The sequence below is a fragment of the Vanellus vanellus genome (assembly GCF_965231255.1).
Source record: "Vanellus vanellus genome assembly, chromosome: 22".
In the NCBI taxonomy this organism is placed as follows: Eukaryota; Metazoa; Chordata; class Aves; order Charadriiformes; family Charadriidae; genus Vanellus; species Vanellus vanellus.
In genome coordinates, this window is record NC_138927.1 from 1,965,527 (window position 1) to 1,981,157 (window position 15,631).

The following is a 15,631-nucleotide window of genomic DNA, read 5'->3' on the forward strand; positions in this document are numbered from 1 at the left end:
AGATTCACTTAATGTTCTCTTCACCTGCCCTTCTAATTAATTAACTTATTACCTGCGGTGGGCTTGTGTACCTCCTTTTCAGAAAGAAAAGAGCGAGGCTTTTCACGTACAGGGTCCCCTGAAAACTGCTCAAGGAGGCTGAAAATAATGAGGTGTCGATGCTGGACTTCAAGGTTAACATACTAAGTGCATGTAGTACTTCATTCAAAAATCAATCAGGGAAGTGTTAGTGCTTTGTACGAGAGATTTATGAACCTCTTGTCGCGGTGCTGACCTGGGGTGGTAAAGCGGTACCGAGAAGAAGAGGACAGGGAGAAGCTCATACACAAGATCTACACGAGAGAGCAGGAACTATAAATTCGCAAATTAGTAGATGTTTGATTTTGAAGCACTATTAAGACCTTAGGTAGCATGTGTATTTAATGAATCAGTAACATTCAATTGTAAAAGAAAGAAGACTATCGAGTGACTGCAGTGATAACATTTGGTCATTTGATCCCATCAGCAACAAAATTAGAGGTTCCCCACTGAGGGGTAACTTGTAAGGCCTAAGTAATATTAATGGAGACTCAAGGAGTTGCCTCTTACAGCTGCTCAGTGACCATCTCACCCTTTCATAGGTTACTAGTCAGGGCATGAAGAAATCCCTTCTTACGCTGTCCACGTCTTAAACTGATAATGAAAGTTATCTATACTATATTTTAAAAACAAAAACAAAAACAAAAACAAGCCAAAACAAAAAAAAAAAAAGAAAAAACAAACCAAAAAACCAAAACCAACTAAGGTTTACATACTGGTAAGAAAAGCAACTTTAAAATAATCTTCACATTGCATCTCCGTGATTTTTTTTTTGTTTTTTGTGGTAGCAGTATTTTAGCACAACGGCAGAAAATGTTTCCTTAAGGGAGCAACAAGTAGATGCTCAGTGAGTTGGTGTCATCATTCCTCTGCACAGCTCTTCCTTCCTTGTGGCTTTTAAACCGATTGACTGATTCAAACAAAGTTGACCGGCGGGTAAAGGGAATTGTGTTCCTCCTCTTCCAGTGCAAAACGGGCAAATACCTGACGGGGAGAGACCTTGTACGGCAAAGGGCAGAACTCACATCCCGTCAGGCGCTGGCGGATCCACATGGGAAATGGCTCCTAGAAACCTCCAGCAGCTAGATTCCACAAAATGTCAGGCAGATTTGAAATATATTCCTTAAAATTACAGAAAACAGACCTTCCTGCCCCAGCAGCTTGCTCTCAATGGAACTGAGCCTATTCAGCCTGTCCCTCCATACAGCAGATATTTTGCTTTGCGATTCAGGAAAATCAGCCTGAAGATTAAGGCTGTATTGTGTTGTGGCCATTCAATAAGAAAAAGAAGACCAAAAGATGCACCCAAAATGGTTTTCGGTTTAATTTACATGAATTAAAGACCGTTTGGTTAAAGATTCTCACCAAAAACCTCAGCTAGTTTGCACAAGTGGTATTTGGCGGTTTCTCAAATGTCCCTTCCTACTCACGTTTTGGCAAAGCGGAAGAAATTACAAACAGTGTTTTAAGCAGCGGTGAAGTGTAGCAATTGTTTTAGATTTCCTATGAGTTACTCAGAAATTATGACATCCTTTAATAAAATATACCACCTGTGACTTATAAAATTAACTCATGTTTTTTCCATGGGAGTTTCCAATAACACTTCATATCCTTTTTCAATATGCATACTATGCTGTCATATGATTTTGCCCTAAGTTTCTGTACGTAGCTACACTTAAATAAAATGACTTTACACTTTGCATTAAATTAAAAAAAAAAAAAAAAAGAGAGGAGTCTTTGAGGACTTTAGTGGAAGTCTGCATGACACAGGAAGGGAAATCCAAGCATTAGTTATCACTTTCTCAATTGTTCTAAGGCATTTTAGAAAGAGGAAGTCAATAGATGAATGTGATGAGCCAGCGCTTGTGAGCATTTCGGTAACATTCATAGCCAGCTACAGGGAAGGTTTCATCCTGTGTCCCCTACAAGCACACCTCTACCCTGACCTTCAAAGGCTGGACTCTGGAGGAAAGAGACGGGGAAATGGGGATACTGTTCATTTCAGACCATTCAGCCCAAGTTTGTTCTCACAAACAGCAAGAACCACCCAGGATTATTATTTTTTTTCTGAGTAGGAACATCAGAGCCCCTTAGGGAATCAACATGTACTACCAAAATTCACTGTCAGCTGATGGCTCCCTAGTCATTTCATGACAGAAGTGCCCTGAGAGAGGAAAAGGTGCTAGAGAAAATCCCAGAGAGACCTCTCCTCTGGGGACAGACCCACAGGGACTATTGCACACGTGCATCACTTGGTACCGTGTCACCTGAGTCACACTTCGGACACGGGGAGCTGAGACCACATCAGGGGAAAAACTCATCTCACCAGCCTTCAGCTCAGACCTGAGCGAGGACAGTGGTCCAACCCTGCGGTCACTGTGCCCCAAGAGCAGGTCACTGCAGCTGGTGGGTAGATCAGCGCTGATGAAATAACTTCCTTGCAGGTGCAGGTATTTAAAAAAAAAAAAAAGTGATAAATACATATTAAAGTGCAAAATCTATTACAGCTGCAGCGCTGATGGGTGGATAAGGCAGAGCAGGCTGCTGCCCTCAGCCCTGTGATGCTGAGTGACCCGGTCCTGGGAAACCTCCCCATTAAACCAGCCAGCACCTTCAGGTGGCTGTAACAGCAGATCCTACATGCTGTTCATATAAGGAGGGGTTCTTCATATCCAGGGATAACTTGGGTCTCGCTGCCTTGTTGTCCCTCGCACCCTGATTTTCCTATTCAACTGTCTGAACCTAAATAAGAACAATCTGTTCACCCTGACCAGTGGCTGAGCTGCATTCCCATCTCCCTCGACTGCATAAAATTCAGGCCAGCAAGCAAACCTGACCTTCTCAATGTGTGTCTGCATTTGCAGACCTTTCTGGCAAAAGAGGAGGGTCCATCTTTGCTTTCAGCAGCATTTACTGATGCTGGACCCGCTTTTACATCCTTTGGCTCTGATGCCAGTGGTGCCGATGTCTCTTCCCTCTTTCAGAGCCCAGACGGTACCAGAATAAGAAACGCAGACTCCTGCCTCAGAGGCTGCATTGACACCTGATGTCCGGAGAGCCAAATCATATGGGTTTGGACACTGCAGCCTCTAAGTCAGCGTGTATTTATAGACAGAGGAAGGCTTATTTGGTGTATCGTGAAGTTCCTTCCATAGCCAGGGACTCTGCAAGAGGTTAATTGTCAGCAGCAGCAAAAGTCCATTTGGTACTTGACTCCCCAATCTGACTTTATCGCTATTTATAGACTATTCAGTGCTTTAGCTACTGGTTTTATTCTCTTTTCTCCCTTATGTTTTTTCCCCTCCTTATTCTAAGAAGGTTTTGGTTTTCCTGGCACCCTTTTTATCACACCACCACCTTCTACCCTTTCATTCAAGTAAGTTTATTTAAAACCAAAACACCACATAACTATAAGGGTTCCTACTTAACAGAATGAAGTTATTTAAGATGTTTACTCAACAAAAAATAGATAGTGAGCTCACATCGCTCTTGTAGGTTACAACTGACTACCGAGTTTACTGCACGTAGCCACAAGGCAAAACCTCTTTGTGCTCCGGTCCTGTCGCTCAGGGACCGATCATGTAGATGTGGGTCTGTAGCAGGGACAGGACCTGTGCTGAAAGGATGCTACAAAAGCCAGACAAGTTCCTATACATCTGCCATTATCAGTTCCCCAGCTGAGGCACAGTCTGAAAGCAAGGTATCAGGTGGAGGCTGAGCTTTTCCTCTTAATAAGAGAATTCATGTAATTAAGTCTCCATAAAACATAGCCTGAAGTGACTGTGTGACAAGGGGAGATTTTCACTCAGCATCTGTCTGTAGGGCAGCTTGCTCGTGATGTTTTCCTCTGTAAGAGGCAGGACGATTTTTTCTCCTCTTACAAAACCCAGCCAAAAGAAAAAAAAAAAACAACAAACCAACCCAAAACCTGCTAAGAAGTTAAATAGGGACGCCATCATCCTACCAGCGGCTTCACTATTTCTTGCAACATGTCATTTTCTTGTCTGATTTGTCAGAGAGTTTCCTCTTGAATGCAGAAACATAACATTTACCAGTCTGGCTTCTACCGCCCTTCCCAGGCTCCCGGCAGCCTCTGATAGAGAAATGTCCACCAACAGTGAGATGCCGCAGCGCCCACCAACCCTCGGTGGGCACCACTGCGCTTTCCTGCACAAGAAATGCCTTAAACCATCAGGAACCATCAGCCTCATCCTTATAAAGTTGATGGAAGTGAAACACCAGACAAAGTGTCCTGAAGGTCTCCCCAAAGGTTAGCAAGAGCCAGAGCAGGATTCGGGGATTCCCCCCAAAAAACAGCACTGCTGTCTCGTTCTCACTTTAAAATGGACACCAAAAATTAAATAACTTTTATGTATCTGCTCATAGAAAGCCAACAGCACAGTTGGCAGAGCTCAGTCTAACCCTAGGCTGAAGCTGGATGGCCTGCATTGAAAAAGTTCAGCTAAGGAAATGGATGTCAAGAGTTTTACTGTGCTTCGGTTTTCTCATTTAAACAACCACAGCAAATATTTAATGGGCTCTTTTTCCTTGCATAGTTTTCCTTTAGAACAGGGCAGACAGTATCCTCGGAACTGGAGCCGGGGAAGGCTGTGTTATCAAGGAGGACAGCAGCAGTGCATCCGGAGGTATATTTTTAAATCTCAAGTCCTTTGGGACAGGGATTGTCCAGTATAAGTTAAAATACACTACCGGCATTTTCCCAATAACACACGATGAGATGCAAGGGAATTTGCAAACAGATTAACGTGTGCATTTGATTTATATTGTTGCCATGGCTGTTAGCAATACGATAGTCTCAGACCCCAAATTTTGCCCAAGGTCCTAGAGAGATTTTATAATTTTTTTCTATAAATATGCATTTTTCACACACAAACACCGCCCTCTGCTGCATGCAGAGATTGATGCTGGTAAGCAGATTTATGAGCGTTGCCCCTGGCAACGCAGTTGTTGAAGGTGATAAAAATTCTGATGTCTCTTTGGTTTAGAAAATGCCAGTGCATCAAAATGCAAATGACTCAGCCTTCTGCAAAGGTCATTTGAGGTAACGGATTTGTTTAACTTCTGTGTCTCTGGAAAGAAAATGGTGAAAATCGAACTGCAGCATGTTTCTATACTTCGGGCATATGTTGTGTTGTCACCTCACTGGTTTCTAGGAGTATATTAAGAAGGCTGCTGCCCACTCCTATAGCACTTGTGATTTCTTTTATTAAAGAAGGAGGTCAAACTCACACTAAAAACTCACTATTTTTTATTCCTCTGCAACACCACACCCGTTTGCATAGTGAATCCCTCTGTTCCCTGGAGGACCTGCTGTTTCTGCTCAGGGAGAGACTTCTTACACGAAGATGCAATTGCCCCAACCTGGCAGAGGAGAAACGAAGCTGATCTGATTGCTTTTAATTTGCATTTACATCGAGACACTCTCTCCTTCAGGCCAGAGCTGCTCAATCTTGGCCAGAGCAGTTCATAAGCAGCTGCAAAAATTCGGCTTGCCCACAGCAAAAATACCTATTTCATCTATCCAGACTGGGGCTCCCAACAAGTAATACCCGAGCTCCGAGCTTGAACCAAAATGAAGCGTTTTTATTGGGAACAGCCCTTCCAAAACATGATTAATGGAAGAGCAGCAGTAGATTACCGCTTGCAATCCCCCGGGTAGACCTGGTCTCCCTTGTGCGGCCAGTCTAGCCCAGCACAAGTCTCTGTGGACTTGCAAAGTCATGAATTTGGTGCTTTAAATTTCCTTGAGAGATAGTATTGGTTTCTGTTTGTCTGGTTTGCCTCAAAATGGATTTAGAGGAAAGCACCTGAGCTTCGCTGACATTAGGAATCACATGTTTTATAATGTTCACAGATGAGAAATATGCAAAACTAGCTCCACAAAGAGCAGGAGCAGACACTGAGGTTTCCTACGAGCAGCTCAACTGATTTGCCTAAAGGTCTAACGAACCCATTGAACTGCTGCTGCTGCTGCTGCTGCTGCTGTGTCTTCGCTCAGAAGCCCCAAATGGTGCCGGATAAAACCAGAGCCCTTCTCCGGGGTGGGGAATTGGTGGTAACCTCAGCAGCAGCACACTCTCTGCCAAGCTGTGACTAAAAAAAAAAAAAAAAAAAAACCAAAACAGAGGCTTGTTCAGCTTCCCAGCCGGAGATTCAATAAATATACAGAGAAAGCAAGACCTACCTCCTAGGAAACTAGCTAAGGAGCCTTTCATTTCTAGGTAACCAAGACACATCAGACCCAGTGACTAAAAGTCCTTGAACAGAGAGTGTTTGCTGGGCAGAGCGAGCAGGTCTGACCCCTTACGCTGCCTCCAGGATGACAGTTGTTTATTTTATACTCCGAGTGCCACAGCACACTGCAATCTCGCCGGAGAAAAGTGGCTGGGTCATGAAAAAAAAAAAAAATGTCATTTTCTTTGCTGTTATTGATATTTCCTGGTAAGGACTGGAATGCTTCAGTGAGAAAGAGCTCAAAATTACTGCTACCCATGGTAGTGTATTACTGCACTATTCATCCCACACTAAAATCAGAAAAAAAATGAATCAACCTGTTCATCTGATTCCTCTGAAATTGCCATTTTGACAAAAGAACAGAATGGCCTTTAAAAATAACGGATTATTTCATGAGAGGAAAGTTCTAATTTCAGTTTATATTGCAAAGGAGGGGGGAAACGAAGCCAAATACGTAAGCAACGCTTATTCCTTAACATTTATTTCTCAAGTAGTGACTAGAGACCTAAAAAGAAATACGTTTGTATTTGAAGTAGAACCCATGCTCCAAGAAACAGAGGGGGAAAAAACTATGCAAAGATAAACTTCACAAAATGAATTGCGATACTGGTGTAATCTTCCCAACACCCCAGGACGAGCCTGAGGCTGCCAGCCGAGCACTGCAATGACACGGAGGAGGATGGGTTGGAGGGGAGAAAGAGGAGGAATCAACATATGTCAATTTGTTTGACTTTATAGGAGACAAGCTGGAGCGGCATTTAAATAGACATGACCAGAAAGCAAAAGCATGACCAATGGCATTAAAAAGTTAACCTGATTTAAAAAAAAAAAAAGCAATGAAGAGAGGAAATCTTGGGACAGATGCTCAATGGGGAAAGGAAATTTATTTTCTGCAAATACCTTTAGTTAGGTGACATGCCCAGGAAAGGTAGTTTTCACCTCTTCCCTGGACACAAATTGAGGTGAGGGTGTAGGCGACTGAAACGACCTTGCAAATCTCCGAGCGAAAGAGCAAAGCGCTGGAGGATGGCTGCCACTGCAGAGCCCCGCAGGGTGTGTGGGGTCCTGGCCCCCACCAGTGCAGCCACCACATCCCGGCCCCGCGCTTCTGCGCAGGGCGATGCTGCCGTTCCCGCACGGGAGCACGGCGGGGCCAACGGGGGAACAAACCCGGCTGAAACCAAACGCCGAGCGTGCAAATCGATTGCCACTGCCAACCCGCATGAAAGCACATACACCCCAGTAACCTCCGCACGCTGGAGTTTCCCTTTCCAAATTAGGTCTCACCAAAGAGAATGAGAGCGGCAGAAGCTGCATAGCAGAGCAGCTGCCCTTCCCCAGCGAGCCCAGCCTCTCGCTGAGCCCAACACAAAATTTGGGCGAGCAGCTCTGCAGGGTGATGCCTGCTCCTCGGGGCAGCTCCCCCTGAGCAGCCCACGTCCATGCTGCCGTGGGTGAGCCCCATCGTGGGTGGCCCCATGGCGGCACATGCAGGGTGCTCCCCGTGCGCAGGCTGGACATGCCAACACCACGCTTGACCGCTTCATACCAGCACCGGAGCACATCACTGCTCATCATAGCGTTGACATCGGCTGCACTCCCCATCTCTTCTGGCATGAAACTGTTTGCCACATCCCTAAATTCATCCTGGGAGATACCTGCCATATCCATGGGACAAGGTGAAGCATGTTCTCTCAAGGACCCTCCTCAGCCTGAAACATTTTAATAATTGCTTGAGGTTCTTCATATCTAGGTTTAGACGGGGTGTACGATGCACATTCAAAGTTTGCACCTTTGCCTTCAGTCTTGGACCAGGTGGGGAAAGGGAACTCAGGACCTAGAAAGCAGATCGGGCCAAAGGGCATCAAAACCCCTTGCTGGGGGAAAAAAAACAAACCAAACCAAACCAAACCAAACCAAAACCATGATACCTGCTAAACTGGATCCCACCCAAGAAATGCACCAGCAGCTCAGCTGCTGTGACAGCAAGAGATAGGATCATAATACTGGAATCCTATCTGCCCTACCCATCCTGCAGGGATGGGCCAATGACGCCAGGGTTTGACCAAAGAAGGGGCTGCAGAACACACTAACTTGGATAGTTAAATTAAACTTCCTACATCTCATATCTCATGCCAGGCTAGGCACAGAGGAGAAACTGAGTAAAACAGAGGTACTGCAGAAAATCCTACTGATGATTCACATGACCAAGTGCCCTGGCAGCAGGACCAAACCTGCACTTCAGGGTGTTATTAGGCATCCTAAGCCACGTGTGCTTATTTTTTAGAGATTACGTCCTTCTTAACCAGTAAAGAGAGCCTGTTCCTGCCTGATGATATATGTTGAGCTAAAGTCCTTATTTAAACTCACTGAACTCCGGTGTCCATTCCGTCCCAGCACAGCGTTAGAGAGGAGCCCATTGCCTGGACTACATTCCTCAAACTTGCAGGGGGAACACATGCTGTGGCGTGAATCCCAGGGAAAGAAAACTCTCCTACGGCCTTTCCCTTCCCCCTGATGCAGCCCCTTCCCAGCACACCCCTTTCCAGCCTAAATACAGAGACTGGAGCCAAAGACGGCAGCAAACGAGGGCGAACACTGCAGCTCAGTCGGGGCTGGGATGGCACATGCAGGTCTGGGAGCACACACATCCACACAGGCAAAGACCCGCACCCCAATATTTAATAAGTGTGAGAATCCCATCCTTAAAGAAGGGGAAAAATCCTGGGCTCACGCACAGTCAAAATACTTTCTCATCACAGTATTACTAGAATGAAGTAGCACACGGAGTTCCCGAGAATCAGGTTCTAACGCTTCCGTTGCAGTTTCATTTTAATAGCAGTTTTAAAGAGTAGTAGGCAATAAATGCAAAAAAAAAGTGTTGATGAAACACTAAGGTCACATACTTAGCATGGCCACAAGTCAAAAAGTGTTGTTAAAGTTAAAAGCTTGATTAACCTTAAGTGTTTCATACACAAATAACTCCCCATTTTTTGCATGCCATGTTTGCATTCCAGTGTTCGTTATCTGGTCAGAGTACTATGAGATTTTAAAATTAAAAAAAAAAATTCAAAGAGAACAATTAATAGAACACTACAAATTATTAGAAGTTAAAGTATTTAACACTCCATCTACTGTCAAGTAGTCTTTAATGTTGGCAACAGGAGTCAGATAGGTTTCATTTTTTTATACTGTTTAGAAACATTCCTCTTTTCTTTTTCCTTTTTTTTTTTTTTGCACAGAGAAGCTAACTTTACAAGAGTTAAAATTTGAATCAACTTGTTAAGAAGAGTCAAGTTAATGCTTTGTTCCTGTTGGCCGCAGATCACGAAAAGTATCTGCACCACAATCTAAATATATGTTTTTCATTTTTTCCTTATTTTGAGGAAGAAAATGGTTTTATTTGACAAAACAAACATCATTTGAAAGCAGTCTCTGCTGCACCTCCTCCTGCCCCACAGTTGGCTTTTTTATTAATGCAATGCTTGTGGAGAAATATTGTTTGTTAAAGAAATAAAAAGAAAAAAAAGAAATTTGACTGGCAGAAAACACTTCCCTCAGCCCCTATAACTCCACAACGACAAAATTATCATGATGAACCTTCGTGAACACCCCCACAGCAGGGAAACCAGCAAAACCAACTTTCCAGCGGCTTTCTCCGGCACTAACCCCGTGAGATCGGACCAAGTGCGCCCGCCCTCGCCGGGCATCCGAGCGGAGCCTCTGTTCCACCTCCCGCTCGGTGCGACGTGCCCCAGCAAAGCACCCTTGGAAGTGCTTCCTAACGCGTGTCAGCCCGGTGATACACGGCTCCGGGAGTCGTGGAGGGGAGAGGGAACAGTGGAAGCTTTGTTTTCTCGGAAAAGTGTTGTGAAATGCCCTCGCACCCTTTCCTCTCTCGAGAAAACGCGAGCGGAGACACCTGAAGACAGGCAGGGTGGGAGCAAAGCTGCCCCATCGATGGGAAAGCAGTGAAAGCTTTGGCTCGGGACCCCAGGACCTTCCTCACCGCCCCAATTGCAACACAACCCTGAGTCTCCCAGGACGTCCATCAGCTCTGCTGCAACCAACCGCGGTCTCACCGAGTCCCGGGAGGGAGAAAGCCACCCCCAAAAGCCATTCCAGCTTCCGTGCTGGGGTCACCATCGTGTTTGCATAAGCTTCTCGGCATCATTGGACCTTCGAAACTCAGGGCCAAGCAAAGCAGAAGGGTCTGGGGCAGGAGTACAGGAGCAAAGTCCTCCTCACCCGTCCAGCAGCGGTGGGGAAGCCGTAGGGGACAGGCAGCGGCACGTCCCTTTTTTTGCAGCCCTCTTGCTGCGAAACAGCCAGGGAACGGCGTTGGTTTTCCTCGTCGGGACCCGGGTTTGGGAAGAAATGCTGTGCACGGCGCAGACGTCTGGGTGCGAAGCCCCACAGCGGGCGAGGATGCGACGTGAAGCACCAGCCGCTTCCAGGAAGGGCCCGCGGGAGCAAGAAGCACCGGTGCGTTTGCTGACAGCCCCCGGCAGCCCACGCTGCGCCAACGGAGCTCCCGCCGACGAACCCAGAACCGGCCCCGCGGCCGCCCGGGGCAGGCGGCGTTCGAGCCAAAACATGGGGCTGCGGGTCCTGCTCCCGTGGGGACAGGGGTGGGTTTGGTCTCCCGCAAAGGCCATGGATATAATTCAGCCCGCAAACCATAATGGACCAAATTCAGAATGATAAAATTCCCTTTTTTTTTTTTAATGTGATTTTTTTTTTTACACATACAAGCATGTCTTCTTCCATACCTACAACTTTTCTCCAAGTTGTTCCCTTGTCTAGTGTTTCCCCAAATGCTGCTACCTGAACACAAAACAGGAAAATAATAATAAAAAAAAAAAAAACTCATAAGCACAGCTCTACAGAGCACATGGCTCTGACGTATTTTTCCTGAAGTGATACAGCTCCTGATAAAAATTTGCAATATCTCTGGAAAACTATCTCCAAAGGAAAGTAACATGTTATTAAGATATAACCAAAAAAACAATGATTCTGAAACATTCTTCCTTACAGCGGATTGCGTTTTACCCTCTGGTGCACTATAAGACTATCTTTTCACTTAACATTAATCTTTAACAGGAATTTATATAAAAACAACTTCTCTGTATTTAAATGTTTAGTCTGGTACAGGGAAAAAGTATTCTCCGCACAAGTCTATCTTGTTTAACACGTAGCCTTTTCAGTTGGAATAACCAACCTATTTTGGGGAATACAGAGACGTAGCATATTTTGGCTGGAATTTTATCTTCAACTCCCTATTTAAATTGGCATAAAAACGCCTTTAATTTTGAACAAGCTTTTTTCTTAAAAAAAAAAAAAAAAAAGCCAACCAAAAAAAACCCCACACAACCCTGATAGCTGCCTGAGCCGCTAGCACAGTAAGACTTCAAAATTCTTGTGGTCTGAAACCCGTTCAAAGATGAACTTATTCCGGATTGTTTTATGATGTTAGTCTGCCCTATAAATCTGTGGCAGCGCTACAAGTGCTACAGTAACTCCTGGAGACTGAAGGTGAAGAGAACAGCAAAAAGTTCCCTATTTATTTTAGAGAAATGGATGCAGTAATAGCTCAACCTCTTTGAAACAACCGCAAGGCGATAAAATAAGCTGAGGGTCCTTTCACAGTAAATACCCTTAAGTAAAGGGGCGTCTCTGTTAGGACATCACTTATATGCTCCAAAGAAATTGCTGTTGCAAAAACTATTGTTATTATTAATAATAATGAAAATAAAAGGATAGCTGCTATACTGCACAGACACGTTGGGAATACTACGGGCAGAGGGGGAAGAGGCTTCTGAAACAAGCAGGGATGGGAGTCACCAGGGCAGGGTTGCCTCATGCTTCTGCTCGACACCGCGGCTGAAATATGATTTTGTTGTGCGCTGCAACAGGATTTCATTAGTCTGTGTATGCTTTTTTGCGAAACACAAGTTTGGTATGCTCCTCCGAGGGGCTGTGCCAAGGTTTTCGGAAATAGCATTTTGCTGTGTTTGTGGGATACGTGTAATGTTACAGAGGTTTATTGAACCTTCGTCGGGGATAATATCTATTCAGCAGCAAATAGGGCAAATAATCAAACACATTTCTTGAATGCAAATCTTCACCTGCTGTAACATCCCCCGAAACATTAATGAACCCATGAGCAAGATGTTCTCCCCTGCCCTGACAGATGTTGAGCAAGAGCGTGCAACACTGCGTTGTAGCTGGAGGGATGTGCCCACCAGTCCCAAACACATTTGTGCTCTCCTGGGCACACGTGTACCAGCGCAGGAGCTCTGCCAGGGCTTTGCCCTGGGCTGTCCCAGGGGATTTAGTGGTTGGGTGGAGTGAGGACAACCCTGTTCCTCTGTCTCGTGGGAAGAGGCTGTGTGGGGATCACGGGCTGTGCTCTCCTGCTCCCCTGAGAGCAGCAAACTCTGGATACTAGGCTAAATCCAGGGAGATCCTTCAGGGCAAGAGCCGTGGTATAGGGATGCAGGGAAACCAGGCAAATTCAAAGCTGCTGTGAAATTTTTCTTCCCCATCTGCATGTTCAACAGACCCTGGCCAGGCAGGTGCAGCAGCTTTTCTCGTGTCTTTTCTCACTTCTGCTGGGGCACCTCACCATTGCTTCCTTGGGCTTGACCTGCAGAGCACTGCAGTGGTTTTATCATGTGCTGCTTTCAAATTAGTGTGTTGTTCACATAGCGCCAGCGACACTTTGAAAGTGCCCCTTGCAAAGATGCTTGCCCAAGATGCACGGCACAGAAAGTACCACCCAGGCCACCAGAGAGCTGCTGCAACAAGGTCTGTGGGAGCAGGAGCAAGAACATGAAACAAATCCAGTTTGCTTTTGTGTCTTGTGATTTGTTACCCCGCCTGACTCTAGCCCAGGGATCCTCCATTTTGGGTTTTTTTTTGTCACATTGCAAGTGGGGAAATTCCCAGCAGCTCCCTTCATTAAAGTTTGCAGCTTCACAACCCTCTCCAGTTACAGCTGGACTGCAAAAAATCCCACTGGCTTCTCATCTATGTTCGCATCTCTTTGTTCATGAATAAAGGGTAGGTGGGAGAGTATGCTTCTCAGGAAACGCTATGAAATATGCCACATAATGTTCAGTTTAAAGATGCCAATAGTTGATTTTATCAATCATTTCTGAAATATTGGACCAGACCACACATCCCCTGCCTGGTTCAGGCTCCACAGGCGCCATCCAAACATGACTACTCATCCTGAAACTCTGCAAAGGGACAGTCATGGCTGTGCGCTCCGGCTTCATACAATCATAGAATGGTTTAGGTTGGAAGGGCCCTTAAACATCGTCTAGTCCAATCCCCCTGCCCTGGGCAGGGACTCCTCCCACCAGCCCAGGTTGCTCCCAGCCCCGTCCAACCCGGCCTTGAACACCTCCAGGGATGGGGCAGCCACAGCTTCTCGGGGCAACCTGCGCCAGGGGCTCACCACCCTCACAGCAGAAAATTTCCTCCTGATATCTCATCTAAATCTCCCCTCTTCCAGTTTGAAGCCGTTCCCCCTCGTCCCATCACTCCATGCCCTTGTAATAAGTCCCTCCCCAGCTCTCCTGTAGTCCTTTTAGGCACTGGAAGGGGCTCTGAGGTCTCCCCAGAGCCTTCTCTTCTCCAGGCTGACCCCCCCAACTCTCCCAGCCTGTCCTCCCAGCAGAGGGGCTCCAGCTCTCCCAGCATCTCCGGGGCCTCCTCTGGCCCCACTCCAACAGCTCCGTGTCCTTCTGCTGTTGGGACCCCCCGAGCTGGAGGCAGCACTGCGGGGGGGGTCTCCCCAGAGCGGAGCAGAGGGGCAGAATCCCCCCCTGGCCCTGCTGGCCACGCTGCAGGGGATGCAGCGATGGGGGTGGCTTTCTGGGCTGTGAGCGCACATTGCCACGTCGTGTGGAGCTTCTCATCCACCAACACCCCCTAGTCCTTCTCCCCAGGGCTCCTCTCAATCCGTTCTCCACCCAGCCTTCTTCACCTTCCTTCTTTTTCGTGGGCTGAAGGTTTATCTTTGCAGCCGAATCTGTCCTTACCACTTGCTTATGGCCCCAAAATCTCAGGGACCACCTGCCACACAGCAAACCTCGTGGTCTTTATTCCCTCTGGGAGAAAGGAGGGAGGACCCGGCCATCTGGGATTTAGGATGGAGCTTCCCTGAGCAGGAGGATCGCTCATGCGAAGCTGTGTCTTGGACCACGCAGGCAGCTCTGCCCACCGCAGATCCTCTCCATGGAGGTACCAGCTGGTACGCGCTCCCAAGCCACAAAAGCTCCTGTGTCCCATGTGCACCTTTAAGCAGCTCTGGATTTTCTCCAGCTGGGAGATGGGTTACACATAATCTACGCATTAAGAAAGTTCAACATTGTTACATTAAAATCAGGCAATCTTAGGGCACAAGTCATTGCTATTGGACAATCGCTGGGTGGAGGGGAAATCAGCGGAACCAGTATTTCACCTGCAATCTTTTCCCCTGCCTTTTTACGTGCTGGCATTCATTTGCCATTGTTAATTACATGCTGGAGTGTATGTGCAGAGCCCCTGAAATGGAGGAAGACATCGTTTCCCGAAGGAAATGCCACATTTACACTGGCACTGCTGAATGGAAATTGTGCAGAATGAACATAATTTTTTATTTTTTTTTTAACAAGGCAGCTTTCCCCAGCCTCCCTGGAGTCAGCAGGGCTGAGCAAGCCCCACACAACCATGAGCTTGAGCATTTTGCATCTCGTCTTTGCCCCACAGAGAGTTCACCTGCCCCCCCTTCTCCATCTCATTTTTGGGGACCGAGTCTAACCCTCCTCCTGCTGCTGAAGACCAACAGTAACACACACATGCACACCCCAGTTGCCTGTGACTTGAGGATGCAAGGGAGAGAAGAATTGAGCCATTCTCTGAAAATGTGGCCTGCTAATACCCTCCTTGCTGGGTTTTTTGGGAGGGTTGGTCACTCAGAGCATGCTAAGTGCTCTTTGAGCGTTCAATACAGCAAGGAAGTGCCCAGCCTCCCCCGTGCTGGATGTTTTCAAGATCTCTCTAAGGTACATTTGCTTTGCTTCCTCCCAACTGGTGCGTTATCTTTAATAAGAATATTTTTTTGCCATATTTCTAGCATATATAGTATGCAATTGTCATTTAATATTGTAGGCTGAAGTGTTGCAGGAGAGAAAACATACGTCTTTGTAACAGTTGTGCTCCTGTACAGTAATCATGCTGTACAAATACACAACCACAGGGTGTATTAAAAATGTATGTTTTGTTATACATTTACCTTTTGGAAGAA